This window comes from Equus asinus, unplaced genomic scaffold (genome assembly GCF_041296235.1).
Source record: "Equus asinus isolate D_3611 breed Donkey unplaced genomic scaffold, EquAss-T2T_v2 contig_1, whole genome shotgun sequence".
NCBI lineage: Eukaryota > Metazoa > Chordata > Mammalia > Perissodactyla > Equidae > Equus > Equus asinus.
This window is the reverse complement of record NW_027224738.1, coordinates 1,637,794-1,663,462: the sequence shown is the minus strand read 5'-3', so window position 1 is coordinate 1,663,462 and position 25,669 is coordinate 1,637,794. Positions and strand designations below refer to the sequence as shown.

General features: G+C 43.1%; 1 pseudogene; it reads right to left on the bottom strand.

Annotated features, from left to right (window-relative positions):
- Positions 1 to 25,669, bottom strand: part of LOC123284041 (sodium/hydrogen exchanger 9B2-like) — an 85,466-nt pseudogene that overhangs the window by 51,110 nt on the left and 8,687 nt on the right.

The following is a 25,669-nucleotide window of genomic DNA, read 5'->3' as shown; positions in this document are numbered from 1 at the left end:
CCTTGAAAGAGGACCCACTCTTGTGAAGAAAATAAAGACCAGTACAGGCAGAGAAACCACAGGATTAAAGGATGAGAGGTGAAAGAGAATGTGTCTGTAGGGAACTCTGTGTATATCTGCATCAACTACACCATAAACGGCAAGATGCGGAGTGGTTAGAGGACAATGGGATTAATCCTTACTGTAAATCCTGTGTCACTGCCTCCTAGTTGGGCCATTTGGGGCAAGTTACTTAACCAGTACAGATAAGTTTCTTCATCAGTAAAATGGTGAAAATGCCTATGTCACAGAAAATCTTAAAAAAGTACTAAGTACATCATGCAGTCCCAAAATAGTCCCCTCAATGCTTTCTCCTCCTTTTATAGGATTTTCCCTGAGAAGAAAGCATACATGTGCTGAAGGGACACTGGTAAATTCAAACCTTTCAGTCCTTCATGTAAACCACAGAAAAATAAAGGAATGGATTTCGAAAAAGGCAAAGAGCTTTTATGATATCAACAAGATATCTTTAATAACTTTATAAAGCTGTTAAAAACTCTTTAGAACTTATCATAATTGTGCTTTCTTTAACATGCAGGATACATGACTCTAAAAACACTGAGAACACCACCGCCTCACACAAGTGCATATACAGGCAGCTCCATTCCCCACATACTGTGTTCCTAGGCTTTGTGTGCAAAAGATGTAAACCCTTTCCCCTAGAGGAAACATCTGTTCTATCATTGGGGTCTGTGAGCAGCCTATCAATTATCAATAGGACTAGGAAACAGTTGGGCATGAACCAGATACTCAACAATTTCTTGTTACAGAATACATTCTGTAAATGTTTTAAATGAAGAAGGCATTTACATTATATTTGTACAGCAAGAGATGTCAGAGATAATCTAGTCTATGCGTAACAAACTCAAATACCTTCAGGGATAAACTCAATGTGGGGTCTGCAGCACCCGGTGAGGGCACAGCCCAGCTGAAGGCATCAGATCACTGCAGGCCCCTGGGCCTCATCTCATGTCTTCACTTCCCATCAAAAGAAACTGAAGAGATTAGGTTTAGATGACTCTTGGAGGCTACAGAGCAAACATATTAATGAGTCAGCGCAGAAAATAGAAACCACTCCAGGTATTTTAAGCAGAAAGAGATTCTACAGGGAATTGAGTGAACTGTTCAAAGGGCTAGAGAGCAGGGTCTACGCTGGGCCTCCAGGAAGGACTTCTAGAACACTAGTAACTGAACCACTGGGGAATGTACTATTTTTGCCTCAATCAGGAGACCCCACAGGGACTACAGCGTTCAAGAACAACACTGTAGCTGAGACCCAGAGAGGCTGGGATCTGGAAGCTGCCTGGACAGAGAACATAGAAGATGTTTCCCACCTCCCTCAACCACCTCCGGACAGCCAGAGAGCTGGTGCTTCAACACGACAACGCTGACCTGGCTGTCCCTGCTGCTGTAAGGCCCTCCCAACACCCACAGTTCTGGAGACTGGACACTCGCATCTCCTGCACCGTCCTTGTCAACAGAAATTCGCCAAAAATAGCAGGGAGATGCCTCTGCCTCATCCCTGCCTTCGAAATCTCAGGCAAGTCATCTACTTGCCAGACGCTAATTTTACATCCAGAACTCTACCTGCGAGGGAGTCTAGGAAATACTTTAGCTTTCCAGTTTCGCCTGTACAAAGAGGCATACAAGAAGCAAGCAGGAATGGATGTGAGGGCCAAACTTCCACATCCAGGATAGCAACTTTTGGTGTAGGCCTCAGGGCTCAGACCTACATCATCGACCTTTTCCCACTTATTCTACAATGCCTTCTAGGGAAATCCTAAAAAAAGGAAAAAATTAAAAAATAAAAATACAGGCAAAATATGCTGGAAAATATATTATGCGATTCAGTCACTTTGCTCACATCATTAGCATACCATGAATCCACTACCTAATTTTTTGTTAGGTATATTCTGATCCATTGGATTTTGAGTTACTGAATGGCAGAAACTTTATTTAATTCATATTTGTATCTCCTGTCCCCATGCCTGCGTGGCCCAGAGAAGACACACGGGTACTTGCTGAATTGAAACGTTACATTCTTGACTTGGAGAGAAACAGTAAACTAGAATTTCACGAGAGCACTTTGTAGCAGCAATAACTTCAGGCGGAGGCCCCATTAGAGAGATGGAGTGGGGTTGAAAAGGGCTTTTAGTCTTTCAGTGGAAACAGAGGTTGACTTGTCTCAGTAGGGTATCTGCCTCTCTCTATCCACTCATGTTATCCATTTCTTGACCGGAGGCTAAAGGAAATGCGGCTTCCTGCTGTTAATCTTCTAGGGCAACAAGTACACCAGCTTCTAGGGTGAGATAACAGGCTGCTGCCTGGGAAGTACAGTCACTTGACATGTTGATAGTTCTGAGAAATGCGTTCTCGGGCAATTTTGTTGTGCAAGCATCAGAGTGTACTGAAGCGGAACAAAATGTGTGACCCCAAAATGTGTTCTTTCAACATGAACATTATTTTAGGATTATTTGTAAGAAAAAAAAGACTCAGAGGTTTTTCTTGTTACCTTCACTTTAAGCGCCTAAAAGTGATACAAAAACCTGTCTCAGGAAGCGAGCTATGTCACCTTGGTGTGACAAGAACGAGGCAGTAGAGCGGGAGGAGCCTAGAAAAGCCTGTTTGCTGGGCTCCCCTCTGTCTTCTGTTTCTGCGTGGCCAAACACTTGTTTTCCAAATGTTTGCTCCTTTTCTCCTACCTGTGAACTGCCTTCCTACCCTCTGAAGCCCCTGGCTCTCCCCACCCCCAACATCTTTTGTCTTCAGCTGAGGATGGCATTTAAGGCGAGGGCCTCGGCCATTTTGGCAAGTTACTTGTTTTCCTGGGTTTCTCTCGTGTACACACGCTATTAGGCTTTCCTTCTCCCGTTAGAGTCTCTCGTGGCGATCTGATCATAGAGCGGCCAGAAGAGCCGGAAGGCAGAGGAGCATCTCTCCGCGCCCCGCAGCGCGCACGCAGCCCCGGCGGCAGAGCCCGCACCGCCGGCTGCAGGGCCGCTGACGCCCCCGCGGGAGGCCCGGGCAGCACGGCCGCCCCCAACTCGACAGTGGTGCCGGCTCCAGCGGCGGCGTCTGGGCGCAGCGGCACCTCGGCCCACAGGAGCCACACCCTCCGGTTGTTTTAAGAACTAAAATAAACGAGAGAAACCCACCGCAGCAACAACTAACAAGTGAGCGCGCACACAGCCACGCACCCCAGGGCCGCGCCCGCCTCCGCGCCCCCGGCCCGCAAGCCCTGAGGCCCCGCCGGTTCCGCTTACCCTGGCGTCTCGGGGGCCCAGCTCGCGGCCCGGGGGGGGACCCGGCTGCGCCGCGGCCCAGGGACGGCCGGGCGGGCGCCCGCACGCATCGCCCCAGGCGGCGCCCCGCCCTCTCGGCGCGGGAGACCCGGGCGGGCCCGCGGCCTCCACGGGTCCGGGGCTCGGCGGCGCGGCGCTGCCGGCCTTAGGCGCTGTGCGGGCGGGGAGCCGGCGGGAAGGGTCGGGCGAGGCCTCGCGGGGAGGGCGGGCCGGCAGCCCGCGGCGGGGAGCCCGGTTCCTGGGCCGGGCCGTCGCGCGCTCCGGGCGCACCGCGGCGCGTCTTCTCCGAGGCGCCGCGAGAACAGGACCCTTGCAGCGAGCGGCGTGGCGGGCGGCTCGTCCCCTCGGCCGCGTGTTGGCTCGAGCCTCCCGCTGGCCCGCGTGGATGCTGCGGTGCCGGCGGCAGCCCGCGTCCCTCCCCTCCCCTCCCCTCCCTTCCGCTTCGGGTCTGCCTTCCCTGATCGACCCCGCCACCCGAGTGTGAGCCTGGGCGCGCGCCCCTTCCGGGGCATTTCCATGTCCTTCAGAAATAAAGAATTTCTTACCTGTTTTTTACTCCTTTAAGCAACTGCCAGTTTTAATCACCGCTGTTCAGGCGAGACAGACAGTGTCCAGGACCGTCCCCAGCAGACAGGAGCCGCTCCTCCTCGTCTCTCAGGTGCTCCTTTGTGGACAGGATGGAGGAACCCAAGTCCCGTCCCATGACCTGGCTCAGGCCGTCTACAATGGTTATTTTCCTACACTGACTCTTCCTCCCTAAAGCTTGAAAGGCTTCTGGTGACATCCAGCTTCCTCTTACCACAGGAGTGAAATGTATTTTTCCTTTTCTTTCAGTCATATGCTCCTCATTGATCCATCAACCTGATTAATTAACCTTACTTTAGAGAACATGAACTTTTGGGCTCCAGTTTACTTTTATTGTTGACACTGTTTTATAGTTCACAGTTAGCTCTGAGAGAACTGACCCTGAGGGTCATGTGTTAATGTTAGAATCCACTGCAATTATTATAACAAAATGTTATCCTTTCATTGTCCATTAAAAATTTCCTTGTTAATATTAATTAACATTCTAAGAGAAAAGACTGCTCATTTATTATCTATATGTGCATCATACCATTTGGTCTTTTGAGGTAGCTACAAATAAAAAACAAACACAAAACGCTAAAACTAAAAGAACAAGAAAAAACTTCCTAGTACTCTCTCATACATGAATTTACTTGAACTTTTTCTTGGAACTTTTATTTTCTTTAGTTTTGTTTCCTGTTATATGATTCATTTATATTTATTTATCCAGAGACTATTTCTAAGTTTTATATCCTCCTGTCTGTTATCCTGGAATTTGGTGAAGAAATCTATACTTAATCTAAAAAATATCCCTCAAACTGATGATACTGCTGATGCAGATCAAGGCTGCCCGCTGGAGAGAAGCCCAAGGCGTCCTGGCCTACATACCCATCTACATCATCCTCCGGGAAGCACAGGACATCCTGACCTCATTGATCTGATTCTTACCCAAAGTTCTAGGACCACCCAATAACCAGACGCCACCTGCAAAGACACCATTTTAACATTTTTTTCATGATCTTTCCTTTGTCTTGTAAAGAAATAACTCACATACCTATGCCTTATAAATTTAGCCCTACCGTCAACCCATTGCAGCCCTTCACCGCCCCTGGGTCCTGTCCCCATGCTGCAGCTCTTCACCGCCCCTGGGTCCTGTCCCCATGCCTGCAGCTCTTCACCGCCCCTGGGTCCTGTCCCCATGCCTGCAGCCCTTCACCGCCCCTGGGTCCTGTCCCCATGCCTGCAGCCCTTCACCGCCCCTGGGTCCTGTCCCCATGCTGCAGCTCTTCACCGCCCCTGGGTCCTGTCCCCATGCTGCAGCTCTTCACTGCCCCTGGGTCCTGTCCCCATGCCTGCAGCTCTTCACTGTCCATGGGTCCTGTCCCCATGCTACTCCATGCTATTCTCTTAATAAAAGAGCACTTCTGCCAGACCTCGAGAGTCCAAGAAATCTTTCTTTTGACTCCTCGGCTCGCCAAGCCTGCATCACTGCGTTAGTTAACTATTATGTTTCTTAGGCTCATGTCAAATGTCATTGTTTATTTTAATAAAGATCTTTTAGTTAGACTAAGAAAATAGTACTTAATTCCAAGTGCTAACATCCATTAAGTATAAACACCTGATGATTATTTTTATTTTATATAACAGACCAACATATAGTTCTGAATAGTCTATAGTTCTTTTAACATAAGTTAGTGAAGCCAAACTCCTTCCTACCTTTGCTGTTCATTTATAACGGTGTAAAAATTTTAAATTAGTATCCACATACAGACCAATGCAGACCTGAACAAAAACATCTGAATATTGGGAAATAGAAATGAATACACTTTTCTTTTAAAAAACTTACTTTTTTCCTTCATATTTTAATTTTATATGCTTACAAATTGAGGCTTATTTTAAAAACTATTCTTTTGCAGTGATGTTATTAAGCTACAATGATTTCAAAAGAGATTAAAATATTTAAAGAATCAAATTCTTGTGAACAATGACATCCTTAAAAAGGGCTTGTTTTCATTAATATTCCATTAATAGGAAAGAGATGATGAGTGAGTTTTCTTCATAGCCGGGTTTACAGTGTATAGGAAGGGCCTGCCTTCCCAGCAAGGAGATCCTGAATCACAAGCTCCAGCCTCCATCAATGATGACAGGATTACCTGTGATGTAGGCAGACTGTAGTGATAAACACAAGGAGACCCAACAATTAGCCAGGTTTAACACAGGTTGTGTTTCTTCAATTTTTGTATGACTGAGATAACTAAACAATTTACTCTCCTGGTAACAGGAAACTTCACTTAACAAACAGAATTTAGGAAAATTAGAATTAAGTTTCGGGTGATTTAAAACTTCTGAGTGTTCTTGTGATCCAGAGCTAAGTGGCCTCTAGCTGGTGTTTGAGCATGTATCACATTCTACGCAGGGGCTATTAGGTATTTGGTCTCAGAATCAGAAAATTAAGCAGTTTGGTGATATATACCCATTCTCCAAATTAGGATAAAGTCGAGGCTAAAATAGTACACTTTAATTTTGAGACTCAGAACTATTCTAAACTAGCTGAGTTTTATGCCACTAATAAACTTTTGAACATAATCAAGTGTGTCAGTCATAAAGTGGTGGTGTCAATTTACAAATAGAATTGTTTTAAAAGATGGTGTATATTTAGTTGGTCAACATACACAGGTAATTCCACGAACTGGAGCATGCTAAATGTGTTTTTAAAATTTATGTGAATACTAATAATTATCTATTGAACTACAAAAAAATATTCTATACTAACTTCAGACATCTAAATCTGTGTAAAACTAAAGGAGTTAAAAATATTACTGTTTTTTCCCCACAGAATTTTTCATTTTCTAAAGAATTCAAGGTGAAGTGATCCTTGTGGTAGAGGTTTAACAGTCTTTTAACTTAAACATGGATAATAAAGACTCAAATTTGTGTTCTTAGTTTTAAACTCATCTAAAGCCTGAGACGATGGAAGAGGCAAGAAGGAAAGACATCATAATAGAAGAACAGAAATTTTTTTTTTTTAGGAAGAGTAGCCCTATGCTAAGATCTACTGCCAATCGTCCTCTTTTTTTTTTTTTTTTTTTTGCTGAGGAAGACTGGCCCTGAGCTAACATCCATGCCCATCTTCTTCTACTTTATATGTGGGATGCCTGCCATAGCATGGCTTGACAAGCGGTGCATAGGTCCACACCTGGGATCCAAACCAGTGAACCCCTAGCCACCAAAGTGCAGACTGCAAACTTAACTGCTGCGCCACCAGGCTGGCCCCAAGTTCAATATATGAAAACGGATCATATAAAGCAGATAAATCAGTTTATCAAGAAACAACCCCAATTCCCTCAAGTTTTTTTAAAAAGGCAAGTTCTCTGTTTTATATATGGACTCCTCTGGTCTCCTCTAAAAGGCCAATGGTCCTTTTGTTGCACATTTCAAGCCAGAACATTTCTAAATATTTGGTAACTTAAGTTCTGGCTAAACAAGGACAATTTAGCTTATCAGCAGTACCTCAAAATCAAGTGAGCTCTTCTGAAGATATAGATTCAGAGAAATCACAAAAGCCAATGTATGCTCCATTAATCAAATGCCTAGCAATTTCCCCAGCTATTAACAGCTGTTGTAATAGTTCTGACAAGTAGTAACTGCTCTGTCACTAAAACATTTCAACCCTTCTATCTGCCACATTCATCAACCACCTCATGTGCACCAAATCACTGTAAAGAGGAGCTAAGTGGCCAGTGACACACCTCTCTCCTGCCTGCTCCCTTTTCCTTCTTTCTGCTCACACGTTAGTTTCCAGGGCATGTAACATTTCAAGACATAACATAGGGGGATATTCTTGTGCTCTATTCCTTATAAATGTAGTTTCTGCCTTCACAGTTGTAAGCCATTTAAAAATATACAATAGCCATTAAGGAAGAAACTGGGGGGCTGGCCCGGTGGCGCAGTGGTTAAGTTCGCACATTCCGCTTCTCAGCGGCCCGGGATTCGCTGGTTTGAATCCTGGGTGTGGACATGGTACCGCTTGGCATGCCATGCTGTGGCAGGTGTCCCACATATATAAAGTAGAGGAAGATGGGCACGGATGTTAGCTCAGGGCCAGGCTTCCTCAGCAAAAAACAGAAGGACTGGCAGTAGTTAGCTCAGGGCTAATCTTCCTCAAAAAAAAAAAAAAAGGAAGAAACTGGTTACTAAATAGATGCAAAGTGGAAAGAGACAGAATTAGGAATTTCCATATATGATGACAAACAGTAAAAATTCATAGGAAAAGAGTCAGTGGGATTCTTCTAAATAAGTTTCCAGTAAAACTAAGAACACCAGATGCCAATTCTGTGTCTCCTGGACACAATTATATCTGGTTAACTCTCTCCCCATTTCACCTGAAGCTCTCATGATTTTGGAGGTTCGTTTGATTTACACTTAATCAAGGCTTCCCCAACTGTAATTTTTGAAAGTAACTGTTTCTCATAAAATTGAGTGATTTAATTTTTTTCCATCCTCCATTTTATTTGCTACAAGATTTGGTGACATATAAACTTGAATGAGGAAGAGTTAGTGGCTCAGATCAAAGTGGTCTTTCTTTGAGCAAATTAAATCAGAACTTATCCCTACCTCGTAAATGCAGCAACTTAACGATCATATGCTGTAACTCTGTAAAATGACATTACTTGATGAGCAAAAATAGCGGGCCAATGTGATTGAGAATAATGACCTCCCTGGGAAGAATAGCGCTTACTTCATCAGAAGCCAGGTACACGCAGAGCAGGGCTATTTCTTCTGCGGTTGCAAATCTTCCCGTCCTCTGTCTCTTCAGGAAGTCGCTCCGTGCCTGTGACCAGACACCACACCAGACATCAGTGGTGTGAGCTAAAGTATGAACTCACTGGCAGCTCCTTCAGGAGGCAAAGCAAGAGAGATCTACAGAGGCCACTGGCCTGCTGCCTCGATTATTCACGCATGATACATGAGAGTATCATTAATATTATTAACTGTGGGCCATGCAGGACTATGGTGACTCCTACGCTGCTCAAACTATTTGTGTTATACTAAAACCTACAGACACTGTGACAGATCAGGAAGTTAATCTTAAAGTAGAGGGTTTTTAAATTTTTCTGAAAATGTGGTGAAATATACATAATATAAAATTTATCATCTTAACCATTTTTAAGTGTACAGTTCAGTAGCATGAAGTGCATTCACACTGTTGTGCAACCAATCTCCAGAAGTCTCTTCATCTTGCAAAGCTGAAACTCTATGCCTACTAAACACTAACTCCCCAGGCCCCTCCCCCAGGCCCGGCTACTACCCTTCTACTTTCTGTCTCTATGCATTTGTCTACTCTGCGTAAGGAAGAGGGCATTTTTTTTAACTAAAAGATTTAAACACATTTAAAATAGGAGACATACCTCTTCAGGGTTTGGTCTGGCTTGTATTCTTTCTTGCAGAGATGGGGTATCAACGGTTCCTAAATCAAAGGGTGACATTCAGCTTGGTTACTTACTTAGACTGAAAAAGAAATTGGCAACTCAACTTTAAACTTCCTTTCCGTAGGATACAGGTACCAGAGAAATCCTGTCCATAACTTGGAACAGCAATTTCACCTCTTCTGCCTGCCCTTTTATTTCATAGGCTTATAACTTCTTTAACAGCATTTCCATGATTTTTAAAAGCACAGACTACAATTCACTATGACACTAGGCAGGGACTCTGAGTGAAACACCAGCATTTTAGTCGCATTACACTGACATGATACTTTATGGACTGTATGCAGTTTTACAGGTATTATCTCAGTAATCCTCACAACAACCCTGAGGGCTAGGTAATATCACACAATTCTTTACCAGTACAAGGACCCACATTGTCTCAATGATCTCAAAACCATTCTTTGCTGTCACGTTCACTCTGAATCCTCAGGGACAGCTCCATGCTTGTCACAGTCCTTGGTTCTAAATTTTCCTCATTATCTTGCCAGTTTTCATTGGCTTCAAATTCCTATTTTAACATTGTTTCATGTTTTTCATTGAAAAATATAATTTACAATATTTTACTTAAAAAAAGAAAAATAAGAATGACACTAAAATTTTTACAACCCCACTTAGTTCACCTTCCTACAGAGCAAGTTCCCCAGACTTTTTTTGTTAACGTATGTAACCTGTAAATTCTCAGGAAGCCTCTTTCTGACTGACAGTACTCCAGGAGGCCACACGGTCTTCCTACGGTCACGGAAAATGATCTGCAGTCATCCTTCAGGTCCATCTTTAGAGCGGGCTCCTCACAGCACTGCAGATTTGAGGTCTGCTCAGAAATAATTCCTTAATTTTATGACCATTTGCCATTTCTCTGGAGAGGCTGGGAAGCTTCAAAATTTGCACTTTCTGACACTTTTCTGTCTAAGAACCCTTTCTTTAGCTCCTTTCTCCTCTCACATTTTACTCGGAGGGGCGGCACTCTCCCCACTCTGGGAGGAAATTGCCTTCGCTACATTGCCTGGTTCATTAGAAACATTTTATACCTTCCATGTCACTGCAGCCAATAGTGCTGATAAAATTTCTGAAACCACATAACAAAGACCCCCTTGTATCCAGTTTCAGACAACATTTTTTTTTTTTAAAGATTTTATTTTTTTCCTTTTTCTCCCCAAAGCCCCCCGGTACATAGTTGTATATTCTTCGTTGTGGGTCCTTCTAGTTGTGGTATGTGGGACGCTGCCTCAGCGTGGTCTGATGAGCAGTGCCATGTCTGTGCCCAGGATTCGAACCAACGAAACACTGGGCCGCCTGCAGCGGAGCTCGCGAACTTAACCACTCGGCCACGGGGCCAGCCCCTCAGACAACATTTTGCTTACTTCTCTCATCAACAGCCTCCTTAAAGTCCAAAATTTCACCAGCAGTGTGCTCAAGATGCCTTGAGCTTCTCTAACACTCTCCTCAAAATCCTTACAGCTTCTACAGCTTCCTCCCACTGAGGAAAATGAGCGTCACATCTTACATGTGGCCAGTATGAATGGCCATTAAATGAGAGCTGTGGATCAAGCCTATGCCTTCTGCTTCATTCCACTGTCACCTGACTCTGCTGTGTCCATGGCACAGGCTGACACACCATGCTACTGTCTACCCAAGTCGTGCTGACCAGCTGTGACTCTACAGCCATCAGCACCATCCCACACACACTCATTCCCCATCATGTTTCCTTCTGGGACTGGCTCAGTGAGTCACAGCTAGTTCCTTGTCCCAGAGAATTTGATAACATATTTTCCAATCTTCTGAAAAGGCTAGCTGCTAAAACAATCACATTTTCCAAATCATTTTGCCATTTATTCCACCGGGTAAATGGTACCAAGAACAGCTAGGCTCAGGTATCACCAGTTTGTATGTTAAAACCAAGTGAAACTGTCTCTTCTGTATCCTCCTGTTTCTTAGTGTTACCGATGTTTACCTTTTTAGTCCAAGAAAAATTATACACAACACCTCCATAAGGGGAATGCTGTAGCTTGAAAGTGACAAGAAATTTTCACATATTGAGGTATATGGGGTAGCTATTTTGGTTTAAAACTGATTTGGCTTGAACTAAAGACACCTGACTTATAGCCTATCAAACATCTGCCTTAACCATTAAAGAGGGCATTATGCATTATCTCAAAGTAAAAGAAGGCACTCTTTGAAGATAAGGATGCACACTTCCCCTCCTGTGCCCACCAGTATCAGAACTCTTTAAAGATAGGTTCCCCTTCCTGACATCAGGGTCATGTTGACCTGCTTGCTAATTTGCAACTGAGTATCTCTCTGAAACTTTGATGAATATGTATCCTGGGTGTGTTTTATGGATGTTCTGTGTTCTAAAAAGGTATAAAACTGTACTGAAAACCATGCCTCTCTGGAACGCTTTCTTCCTTTGTAGAGACTGCCTGATTCAAGTAAAACGCACCTTATCTTTCTTATCTATAAAATGGTTATTAGTTATTCTGTGTCAACAAAAGGTATATAGTCGTCTTCCCTCTTTAATAAATCAGTGGTTTTCAACCTGAGGGGAGACCAGGCTGGATTACATCAGAATCTCCTGTGGGGCTGTCCAGCCTATTCCCCGTCAACTCCCCCCCAGATCCTAGCATACCCTCCAGGTCGTGAAAGGTCCCACAGGGAACTGCAATGCTTCCCCTCCTCAATCCCCACACCAGCTGTGAACTACTGAGAAAAACCTGGATCCTGGATGTTCATTTCATTTCTTTCCAGAGAGGAAGTTAGTAATTCTTCTTAGGTAGCCTATATTCATGTTGGTCAGTGGAACCAGGTGAAAGGGCATATCTAATTAATAGACACACCTACAGATATTAAGAAAATGAGAAGTCATTCCTAAGAAATAGGTTATTGAATGCTTTAGTTTGGACACATTGAATGTCCTTGCTACTAATAAGTTCTGCTTTTCTCCTTTCTTTTATGAGCGGTCAGCACATTTGGGTGAAGAGCCAAACAGTAAATATTCTTGGTGTTAAGAACCATTTGTTTTCAACTCTGCTGTTGTAGGATGAAAGCAGTCATTGCCAATACAAGAAGCAAACTGGGTGTGGATGTGTTCCAATAAAACTATATTTACAAAATAGGCGGTGGGCTGGATTTGGCCTGCAGGCCATAGTTTGCTGACTCACTTTGTATAGCATCAAGGAAGGTATTAATCCCTCCTTTTTATCCCTGGGCCAACCCAGGTGATTTCCACGGCAGAGCCCCTGTGTTCTGGGAGGCTCCTCTTACTTTCTTCCGCTGTCCTGTGAGCATGGGCTACTTTTCATCTTCCCCCCGACACAGTCATCCCTGGTCTGCTTCCAAAACAGTAAGCCCTGGTGACTCATGTCTCTTAACCCAGTGGTTTAGAATTGCCGCCACGTGCATGAGCAGCATGTAAACTGTTTGCCTCAGTGGCTTATTCCTGATGACTTAGGATCTCTCTCCCAACTGACTGTTAGACTGTTACCTTAACAGGATGGGACTCTTTCCCTTTTGAACTTGTCCCAATGACAGGCCACAGTAACAGGTAGTAAACAAGCTTATGGAGATCTCTCTCACAGTGGCAAGTGGGATGTCACAAAGGACAATTTCATAGCCCTGTGGAGCCTAACTCACCTGGACACAAACAGTTGCACCTGATCCCCTGCTGGATGAAGTCTGCAGCCACGGACTTTGTGAGGCCAATCAGGGCTGCCTTGGTTGTGCTGTAGACACATCTGTTCACAACTCCTGAGGATGAAGAGAAGGTTCGACAAGTGAAGGAATGAAAAACACAGTCTCCTCTAGAAAGGGAACACAAATTAGTGTCCCCAGTAACCAGTGTCATGCTTCCTCTCACCCCACTGTTTTTTAAAAATTGATATCAGGTTTTCTCCCTTAATAGGGTGAGTTTCTGAATTTAGGAAAATAGTATCATTATCGGCACAACTCAACTGAGACTCAGGTGTTGAGATGCTGCACTTAAATGACAAGTGGTTTTAGTTTTTCATCATCAGCTGGGAGAAACCTTAGGCAGATTCCAAAAGAAAATTAGGAGTGACATCGGCATCATGGTGGAGTGAGCTGTTCCCTTTGTCTCTCCCTCTTCGAACTACAACTAAATGGTCATTCATTGATCAGCAGAAGATACCCACACAGCACCTCAGGATGCCTGAGAGACCTGCGCAGCTATACATTTGAAGGGGGATGGACTACCCCTGGAGAGGTGGTGGAGATAGGTGAGTACTCTTCTGGTCCCCCAGCAGACCTGTACACGCATGCAGCTGCTCTCCCAGCTGGAGGCCCATAGTACTGCTGCAGCCCCAAGGGTGGGAGCATGCCTCGGTGTGACCACAGGAACAGGTGATGGCAGCCCTGAGCCCCCGCATGATCGCTTTCTCATCTGGTGGGAGAGCCCAGAGCCACTGCAGTCCCAGGGAATGGCTAGGCTCAGACCCAGTGGGGAGGCCCTGCCCACAAAGCACTAATGGCTGGTGTGACCTAGGAGCAGATGGCAGTGGAGCTGTGCACCCAGGCAAACAAATTCCCAGCTGCCTTGAATGCCCATAGTACCACTGCGGCCCCAAGGGGTGGACTGCAACTCAGTGGGACTGTGGGAGCAGGCAGCAGCCCTGAGCTCCTGCATAATTGCTTTCTTGTCTGGTGGGAGAGCCCACAGGGCCTCTGCAGTCCCAACAAGTGGCCCAGGCTCGGACAAGCAGGGCTGACAGGGATCACGGTGGGCTCAGATTACACAGGTGCTGCCCCCTCTCCAGTGGTGGCAGGTGGAATGTATGACCAGATACTATCAGTATGCAAATGCACAAATCCACCCCATTGAATGGTATGAAGTATATTAATACTCCTGACCAGAAGGAAAAAGACAAATACTCAGAAAGCAATCCTGAAGGCACAGAAGTCTACAATCTAAATGACAGAGAATTCAAAATGGCCATCATAAAAAACTCAATAAGTTATGAGAACTCAGAAAGACCGTTCAATGAAATCAGGAACAAAATTAATGAACGGAGAGAATTCTTCACAAAAGAGATTGAAACTATAAAGAAAAAAACGATCAGAAATGTTGGAGATGAAAACACAATAAATGAGATAAAGAAAAATTTGGAGACCTTGAATGACAGAGCTGATATTACGGAGGATAAAATTAGCAATTTAGTGAACAGAAATACAGGTATTCCAGAGGGAGAAGAGAAGGAGAATGGAGCACAAAACTTGTTCAAAGAAATAATAGCTGAAAACTTCCCAACCCTGGGGAAAGAGCTGGAATTAGAAGTAAAAGAAGCTAAGAGAACTCCTAATTGCATCAATGTAAAAAGACTTTCTCCAAGGCATGGATTAGTAAAACTGGCAAAACTTAATGGCACGGAAAAAATACTAAGGACAGTAAAGCAGAAGAAAATCACCTACAAAGGAAACCCCACCAGGCTTTAATTGGATTTCTCAGCAGAAACCTTACAGGCTAGGAGAGACTGGAATGATATATTAAAAATTCTGAAAGACAAAAACTCTAAGCCAAGAATACTCTATCCAGCAAACATATCCTTCAGATATCATGGAGAAATAAAATCTTTCCCAGATAAACAAAAGCTCAGGGAGTTCATTGCCACAAGGCCCCCTACAAGATTTGATCAAGAAGGCCTTCATACCTGAAAAGAAGAAGAAAGGGTTTACACAGCCTTCAGCAAGGAGATAAACAGGCAGACAAAATCAGAAAACTGCAACTCTTTATCAGAACAGATTAGCATAACATTAAAGATGAAGGGAAGGAAAATATCAAGAATAAATATAGTCTCATCATTTTAACCACAAACTCACAATACAAAATGGAACAAGTTGTGACAACAATAATGCAGAAGGCGAAGGGGAAAGGGATGGAAACTGCTTAGTCAAAAGAGATAAGAGTCTATCAGAAATGGACTATCTCATCTATGAGATCTTGTACACAAAGTGCAGGTTAACCACTAAAAAAATCACAACTGAGACACAAATGATAAATAAGCAGAAAACTGAGAAAACCATCATAGAGAGCCACCAAACTGAATCATCCGTCTGAAATACACGGGATAAGAAAAAGGGAAATACAGAACAACTGGGAAACAAGTGATAAAATGGCAGCATTAAGCCCTCATATATCAGTAATCACTCTAAATGCAAATGGATTAAATTCCCCAATCAAAAGACATAGAATAGCTGGATGAATTAGAAAACAAGACCCAACAATATGCTGCCTCCAGGAAACACGTCTCAGTTCTAAAGACAAACAAGCTTAGAGTAAAAGGATGGAAGACAATACTCCAAACCAATGGCAAACAAAAGAAAGCAGGTGTTGCCATATTTACAGCAGACAAAGTAGACTTCAAGATAAAAAAGACAATGAGATGGGGCCAGCCTGGTAATGTAGTGGTTAAGTTCACGTGCTCTGATTTGGAGGCCTAGGGTTCATGGGTTCAGATCTTGGGCGTGGACCTACACATTGCCCATCAAGCCATGATGTGGTGGCATCCCATATACAAAAGAGGAAGACTGGCATGGACATTAGCTCAGGGCCAATCTTCCTCACCCAAAAAAAAAAAAAAAGGCAATGGGAGACAAAGAAGGGCAGTATATAACAACAAAAGGGACACTCCACCAAAAGGATTTAACACATATGTGTATGTAACCCAGGAGCACCAAAGTACATAAAGCACCTATTAACTGACCTAAAAGGAGACATTAACAGCAACACAGTAATAGCAGGTGATGTTAACACCCCACTTTCATCAATGGATAGACCATCCAGAGAGAAGCTCAACAAGGAAATAGTGGAACTAAATGAATTACAGACCAGACAGACTTAATAGATATATATAGAACACTCCACCCAAAAGCCAGCAGAATACACATTCTTCTCAGGTGCACGTGGAACATTCTCAAAGAAGGACCACATGTTGGGAAATAAGGCAAGCCTCAATAAATTTAAGAAGATCGAAATCATATCAAGCATCTTTTCCAACCATAATACTATAAAACTAGAAATCAACTACAAGAAAAAAGCTGGGAAAGAGATAAACATGCAGAGACTAAACAACAACCTACTGAGCAACCAATGGATCATTGAAGAAATTAAAGGAGAAATCAAAAAACAACTGGAGACAAATAAAAATGAAAATACACGATACCAACTCACATGGAATGCAGCAAAAGTGGTCCTGAGAGGGAAATTCATGGCAATATAGGCCCACCTTAACCAATAAGAAAAATCTCAAATAAGCAATCAAATTACGCCTAACAGAATTAGAAAAAGAAGAACAAAAAAGGCCCAAAGTCAGCAAAAGGAGGGAAATAATAAAAATTAGAGCAGAAATAAATGAATTGAAACCAAAAAAACAGTAGACAGGATCAATGAAACTAAGACCTAGTTCTTTGAGAAGAAAAACAAAATTGACAAACCCTTGGCCAGACTCACTAATTTAAAAAAAAAGAGAGAAGGCTCAAATAAAATTAGAAGTGAAAGAGGAGAAATTACAATGGATACCACAGAAATACAAAGAATTATAAGAGAATACTATGAAAAACCATATGCCAACAAATTGGACAATCTGGAAGAAATGGATAAATTCTTAGACTCATACAACCTCCCAAACTGAACCAAGAAGAAACAGAGAATCTGAATATACCAATCACAAGTAAAGAGATTGAAACAGTAATCAAAAGTCTTCCAAAAAATAAAAGTCCAGGACCAGATGGCTTCTCTGGAGAATTCTACCAAACACTCAAAGAAGATTTAATACCTATCCTTCTCAAACTATTCCAAAAAATTGAAGATGATGAAATACTTCCTAACACATTTTATGAGGCCAATATCACCCTGATCCCAAAGCCAGACAAAGACAACACAAAGAAGGAAAATTACAGGCCAATATTGCTGATGAACATAGACGAAGAATCCTCAACAAAACATTGGTAAACCAAATACAGCATCACATTAAAAGGATAATACAACATGATCAAGTGGGATTTATTCCAGGGATGCAGGGATGGTTCAACACCTGCAAATCAATCAATATGATACACATTAACAAAATGAGGAATAAAAACCACATGATCATCTCAAGAGATGCAGAGAAAGCATTTAACTAGAGCCAACATCCATTTATGATAAAAACTCTCAATAAAATGGGTAGTGAAGGAAAGTACCTCAACATAATAAAGGCCATATATGACAAACCCACAGCCAACATCATACTCAATGGGGAAAAACTGAAAGACATTCCTCTGAGAACAGGAACGAGACAATGGTGCCCACTCTCACCACTCTTATTCCACGTAGTCCTGGAGGTTTTGGCCAGAGCAATTAGGCAAGAGAAAGAAAGAAAAGGAATCCAAATTGGCAAGGAAGAAGTCAAACTCTTGCTGTTTTCAGATGATATGATTTTATATATATAAAACCCTAAAGAATCCATAGGAAAACTATTAGAAACAAGCAACAACTACAGCAAAGTTGCAGGGTACAAAGTCAGCTTACAAAAGTCAGTTGCATTTCTATACTCTAATAACAAACTAACAGAAAGAGAACTTAAGAATACAATCCCATATACAATCCCAACAAAAAGAATAAAATATCTAGGAATAAATTTAACCAAGGAGGTGAAAGACTTACACAATGAAAACTTTAAGACGTTAAATGAAAGAAATTGATGATGACATAAAGAAATGGAAAGATATTCCAGGCTCATGGACTGGAAGAATAAACATAGTTAAAACTTGCATACTACCTAAAGCAACCTACAGATTCAATGCAATCCCAATCAGAATCCCAATGATGTGGAAATAGAACAAAGAATCCTAAAATTTACATGGGGCAACAAAAGGCCCCGAATAGCCAAAACAATCTTGAGAAAAAAGAATGAAGCTGGACACATCACAATCCCTGACTTCAAAATATACTACAAAGCTGTAGTAATCAAAACAACATGGTACTGGTACAAGAACAAGCACACAGATCAATGGAACAGCACTGAAAGCCCAGAAATAAACCCACACATCTACGGACAGTTAATCTTCGACAAAGGAGGCAAGAACATACAATGGAGAACGGAAAGTCTCTTCAATAAATGGTGCTGGGAAAACTGGACAGAAATATGCAAAAGAATGAAGTTAGACCATTATCTTTTGCCACACACAAAAATTAACTCAAAACAGATTAAAGACTTGAAGCTAAGATGTGAAACCATAAAACTCCCAGAAGAAAATATAAGCAGTACACTCTTGGATATCAGTCTTAGCAGTATCTTTTCGAATACCATTTTTACTTGGACAAGGGAAACAAAAGAAAAAAATAAACAAATGGGACTTCATTGGACTAAAGAGCTTCTGCAAGGCAAAGGAAACCAGGAACAAAACAAAAAGACAACCCACCAACTGAGAGAAAATATTTGCAAATCATAAATCCAACAAGGTGTTAATTTCCAAAATAGACAAAGAACTCATACATCTCAACAACAAACAAGCTGATCCAAAAATGGGCAGAGGACACGAACAGACATTTTTCCAAAGAAGATATATAGATGGCCAACAGGCACATGAAAAGATGTTCAACATCACTAATTATTAGGGAAATGCAAATCAAAAATACAATGAGATATCACCTTTTACCTGTTAAAATGGCTATAATTACCAAGAGAAAAACCAAAAAATGTTGCAGAGGATGTGGAGAAAAGGGAAGCCTCATCCACTGCTGGTGGGAATGCAAACTGGTGTAGCCACCATGGAAAACAGTATGGAGATTCCTCAGAAACTTAAAAATAGAAATAACCATACCACCCACCTATTCCACTACTGAGTATTTATCCAAAGATCATGAAAACATGAATGTGTAAAGATATATGCACCCCTATGTTCACTGCAGCATTATTCACAATAGCCAAGATGTGGAAGCAACCCAAGAGTCCACCGACTGATGAATGGATAAAGATGTGGTATATATACAACGGAATACTACTCAGCCATAAAAAAGACAAAATTGTCCCATTCACCACAACATGGATGGACCTGGAGGGTAATATGCTAAGCAAAATAGGCCAGATAGAGAAAGACAAACACCATATGATTTCACTCATATGTGGAAGAAAAACTAACACATGGACAAAGAAAACAGTTTAGTGGTTACCAGGGGGAAGGGGGTTAGGGTGTGGGCACAAGGGGTAAAGGGGCACCATTTATAAGGTGCACAGAGTTCATTGACCTCCCCACCTTCCAAGGATACTGGGCCTGGGCCCTACACAAAGGAATGTGTCTGGGCTCAGGGCCACTTCGGCCCTGACTCTAAGGCACAAGTTACAAAGAATGAGTCCTGTGTCATGTTCCTTGTCTGGGCTGGCCACCCTGACGGGCACCTGACAGGACTTTAGAAACATCCTATCCATGGGAACGAAAAAGATAGAAGCACCCCATCTGTGGGAACAAGAAGAAATAACTCAAAATATCCAAATGTCTAAAACCCTGAGTCAGAACCCAGAGAAACCTTAGGGTAAAAGGGAGTCACAGGCATAGAACAATTGGGAGTCTCACTGAGGAAAGGACACCTTGCCTCAGACCCGGACAATCGGCACTCCCACCCGCCGTACAAACTATTGGGACTTCCCCAGCTGATTGTGGTGTGGATGTTGTAAGTACCGATTTGTTGTTCTCCCTTATGCCCACTCCTTGTTCTGTTTCCCTTTATCCAAAACCTTTGATTGCTGAAACAACCAAATAGCCTTGGCGGTGCCTGTCATTCCTTGCCCTTTGCGGCTGCGGGCAACATATGGTGACTGAAAAATAATAATGCACAACTGAAACTTCACAGTGTTATAAACTATTATGACCTCAATAAAATAAAAAAGATAAAAAAAGAAAACTGGCGCAGTGGTTAAGTTTGCACGTTCTGCTTTGGCAGCCTGGGGTTCGCCGGTTTGGATCCCGGGTGTGGACACAGCACCGCTTATCAAGCCATGCTGTGGCAGGTGTCCCACATATAAAGTAGAGGAAGATGGACATGGATGTTAGCTCAGGGCCAGCTTTCCTCAGCAAAAAGAGGAGGATTGGCGGCAGATGTTAGCTGAGGGCTAATCTTCCTCAAAAAAAAAAAAGAAAGAAAAGAAAAGAAAATTAGGGTAAAGCAAAGCAAAACAAAAGACCAAGAAGCTTAGGCATTTCTTTGCATTTCTCTCTCATGCAGGCTTAATGTGTGTATCCTCGCAAAGAGAAGGAATGTTCTCTCAGCAGTGGCTATTTCTTTTTTTGTTTTTTTTTTGTAACAGAGCTTTGTATGAAGTGCTGTGACAATACGGGAAGTAACTCTGCCTGTGGGCTTTGGGGGGTGCTTCACAAAGACAGTTGATCTGGGCCCTAAACGAGAAGTCAAGTTGAAGGGCCAGGATTGCAGTGCAAGATGGAGATAAGGGCACAGTCTGGCACACATGGATTTTCAAGTTTAAAATGAAATAGCTGGGGCCAGCCTGGTGGCTCAGTGGTTAAGTGCGCGTGTTCCGCTTTAGTGGAACTATCACATGGTGGAAGACGTGTGTTTGCCTGAGCCTCTCCCCACTCCCCGTTTTGGACTGTGAACTCTCTGGGGGCAGGGGCACACAGTAGGTGTTCAATACATTTTTGATTAATCAAATGAATAAATGTTTCCTTCTCCCACTTTGATCTCCACTGCCATATCCATTAGAAGAACTAAACGGGAGAGCACAAAAAACAAACTTTCATTTAATGTCACTGGATCACATGTAAGGTGAAAGGACTGGTAGACAAGGAACTTAATACTAATTTTAAAAGAGCAGTTTTGAAGTTATGGGTAAGTTTTATCATATCTGCTATGCTTGTTTCCAAAACCCTTAGCTTGTGAAGATTATGAGTATGTTCATCACAACCCCCAGAGGAAAACAGACTTACCTTTGATGCTGGAAGCCACAGAGGACATGTTGATAATATTGCCAGATTTGTGAGCATCTGCCAAAATAAAACAAATAATAAAAAAAAAAATGCCACTCTGCAGGCTAAAAATACTACCTCTTTAAAAGATCTGCATTTACTCTGGGTTTGCAGAACCATCTTATTAGCTGTTAACATGAAGTACTATTAAGCAGTCTTAACAACCTCCTCATCACTGCTGGGAACTGATGGCAGAGTACACTCTCACTGGCAAGAACATCTCCCAGGGGGACTACCACCTCCCCTGTCACAAGAGTATCAGCAAGACCGAGGATGAACTCTAAGCCAGTGCAAATGAATGTTCATATTTACTGTGTTCCTGATGTTAGAAAACTCTTACTCCAGTGAACACATTATTTGATGAATACCTACAGTGGCTGGGTATTGTGTAGGTCCAGGAGATTCAAAGATAAGTGACACAGTCCCTGCCTATGGAGAGCTGCCAGTCTGACTGGGCGGCTGACATAATCAGCATCCAGAGACAGCATGGGCCTTCACAGAGAACAGGTGGTGGGTGGTAGGAAGGGGCCAATCCACTGTTGGACACTCAGAGGAGGGCTCCTAGGAGGAAATATGTGGGTCGGTTTTTGAAAACTAGAGTATTAGTGTAACCGTGGGCCCTCCAGGACCAGTTCAACTGACCCCGTCTTACCAACAGAGTAATAAGAGTGGGTTTTCAGGAACTGAGAGTCCCCCCTTGTCCAGTTCAGGCCAGGTAAGACCACCATTCCATCAAGTGGGCCTGCGCAAATGCCTGTTAAGTAATCTTTTTGACATCAAAGGGCTGAAAACTCCACCCTCAGATCATGCCAACATCACCATTCTGTGAATATGCGTCCTATGAAGAGCCATGGAGCTGACTGCACTTGCACAGATCATCACTCACCTCATTTCTCACCTCCAAGTATCCGTCTCCACCCTTCAGACCACCCTGCCCTTCATCCCATAAATTTTGCCCCAAGTCCTTGATCAGGGAGACAGATCTGAGAGAATACGCCTCCTGTCTCTTTGCAGATCAAGCTAGCAATAAAGCTTTTTTCTTTCCCCAAATCTGATGCTGTAATTAATTGTTTTTTTTCTACGTGCATTGGGTAGGATAACCCCATTTTTGTGGAGTAACAGTCAGAAAAACAAAAGAGAAGCGTGTTTTAAGGAATGAGAACCATAGGTATAAAGGTTCTATTATGGAACTGGGGGGAAGGGATGGGTCTGGCTGGAAGGCAGGCCCTGGGAGGAAAGAGGCCTTAGAGGCCAACAGGGACTAAATTTAGGAATTTGGGATTTCCCCTGAAGATAAGGCAGGCCTTAGTGCAGAGGAGGAGCGGTATGTCTAGATCCGGGGATTACAGGTTCCTCTGGCAGCCTATGCTGGAGACGACTGGAAGCTGCAGTAGTGGTTCGGGAAAGGAGTGGTAAAAGCAGACACAGCAGGCAGAGCTCAGTCCATGGCCACATGCACTGATGGCAGCCTCCTGTCAAGGGCAGTGTTTCCTAAAAATACGTCCTGCAGGATTTCCCCACTCAATTGTGAACTTTGAGAGAGGAGGGTCTGGGGCTGTGTTGTCCTCCTAGACAAGGGGCACAGTAGGCGGTCAATACGTTTTGATGAATTAAGATCTCCTGAGGTGCTAGTTTAAAGTGCAGATTACTGGGCCCTGCCCCAGACCTAAAAGAATATATAATGAAACAGGCTGCTATGACTTAAAAAATGTTTTGTTTTCAATGAACTTACACTTTATTAATTATAACATATACGTATGTTTTCAAGATAATATTATGTACATGCAAGGGCATGGGTACTCATAAACGTTTTGGAGGAAGAAGCAAGAGGTTGAGAGAATGGGCCTAATGGGCACTAACTTTTCATGGAAGTCAGAGGCTGGGAGGATGACTATAGAGAACAAGGGGAGATGGTGGCCACGAGACAGTGGGGAAGAGTTCAAATAACTGCCAGGAGGAAAAGGGAGAATATCAACTAGAGAACAGAGGAAGGAAAACCAGGATATACTCTATCATGAAAATCAAGTGAAGTTTCTAAAAGAGCAGAGTCTTGAGAGGCAGTGTAAAGGGTCTAGAGAAAAAAGTCACTTCCGTTGGGGTGAGTTTCTCCAGTAGCTTTCAGACAGAGGCAGGAATGGAGACGGTGAATGATCGAATGGATCAGGGATGAGGCTGCCAAGATTATACATCTCTTTATGGTCATCTTCCTACTTTCCGTTTTGATACTTAGCTACCAATCATACTAAAAGCAGAGAGTCTGAAACCAGCCTATGGCATGGTGCTGGAGACAGCGAAGGACACTGGGAGAGGCTGAGGTGACCCACCAAGTCAAGGAAGATGGAGGGGAGAATATATTTAACTCAACTTGTGTGTCTATAAAATAAAGAGAATCATAATGAAATGGGGTCCTCATAAAAAACACTAGGAAAATTAGTAGAGTAGAATGGTGTTGAAAACTAAGCCTTAAAATTATTCTTTCTTATCCATTTTAGCAAATAACCCATTTTACTTTATTGTTCCAGTTTTATTGAAATATAATTAACATACATAATCCATTTTTAATACATATAGCCCAACTTAATATATAAAAATGGGCTATTAAGTGAGTTCAGTCTCCAATCTTCTGAAATGCAATAATCTCTCAGGCAAACTAGAATTTCGCGCCTAGAGATGCTACTGCTGCCCCAACACTGGTACCATACATTCGGCTGGGCCTGTCTGCTGATTCTCCAGCCCAAAGTCCTTGCCTCCCTCCATGCTGCCTTCCTACCCCCAGCTCAGAACCTGCTGTCCCGTGTGATGCTCCCTCTGCCTGCCAAGCAGCAGCCCTCTGTGGCCCATAAAGTGGAGTGTCTGTACATAGTAAGGCCACATAGGACTGATCTTCCAGAAGCTCAGGCAGGGCTACAAAGGTCTCTAAAGATCTCCTCTAGCTGTATCTAGTCAGTCCCACTCTGACTCAGCTCTTCTGTCCCCATCAACCAGAACTCAGCTCCTAAACTTGGCAGACCTTGGCTCCTTGGGTCTTCAGTGATTCCATGCCTGACCCCAACCTGGACTGATAACCTAGATTCACTTACTCATTCAACCAACATTTGCTAAGCACTTCCGTGTGCTAGGGACTCTTCTACAATACAGCAAAGGAGGAAAAATCCCCAAACATCCAAGCCCTCCCCAGATCCTTGTCGTAATGGATCTTCTTTTCTAGTGGACCTTGGATTCTGCACTGACCTCTTACAGAATCTTCAATTTGTCCTCTGCCTTTTGACCGATCTTTCAGTCTTGGAATGTCTATCCATGAACAGAAATTTCCTACAAGTGTTCCTATATTTTGACCACCTGACCTTGCAGATCTGCTTGGACTCCAAATCCTGGCTTCCTCTGGAAAGTTCTAACTGGGTATATGTGTGTCATGGTTAACGAACACAAGAGGATCCTAGACAATTACTGCTGGAAGGGATTGTGTAATCTATCACCCTCATTTTAAACAGAAGAAACATGGGGCTGGCCCTGCGGTTGAGTGGTTAAGTTTGCGCATTCCGCTTCGGTGGCCCAGGCTTTTGCTGGTTTGAATCCTGGGTGTGGACATGGCACTGCTCATCAAGTCACTCTGAGGTGGCATCCCACATGCCACAACTAGAAGGACCCACAACTAAAAGTACACAACTATGTACCGGGGGGCTTTGAGGAGAAAAAGTAAAAATAAAATCTTAGAAAAAAAAAAAAGTAAATAAATAAATAGAAGAAACACATGCTGAGAGAGCCTAAGTACCATCTCCTAGGGCACCTGGCGAATTAGGGGCAGAGCTCAGGCTGTGCCGAAGGTTTTTTGACACCAGAGTCTGACCTTGGGGTCAGGTTGGTTAGGGTCACCTTAACAAGTGGCACTGACTCCTTTTGATTCCCCATCCCACTGGTTAATATTTTGGGGGATTTTTTTCTTTTCGTTTTTTACAAACGAGTGTCATTGTTTCATATGGATTATTGTTGAGGTGCTTTAAATCACAGGCAAACTCACTAATTTGCAAGTTATTGTTCGATATTTTAAAAGTTAACACTTACAAGTGTAAATTTCAGCTCCACTGTGCCTCACACCTACGTTCCTCACTGATACTCGTGAAGCACTGCAGACACGAACAAGCTCATTTTACAAATGAGTCTCACACGTCTCACCAGCTGTGACGGACGCTCTCCCCTTTTACCACAGCCTCTGCTTCTCCCCAAATCCTGTGTTAAGGACCAGCCTTCAAAAAATGCATCCAAGTTCCAAATAACAGATTTTCATCACCTCCAGATAGGTAAAAAAGG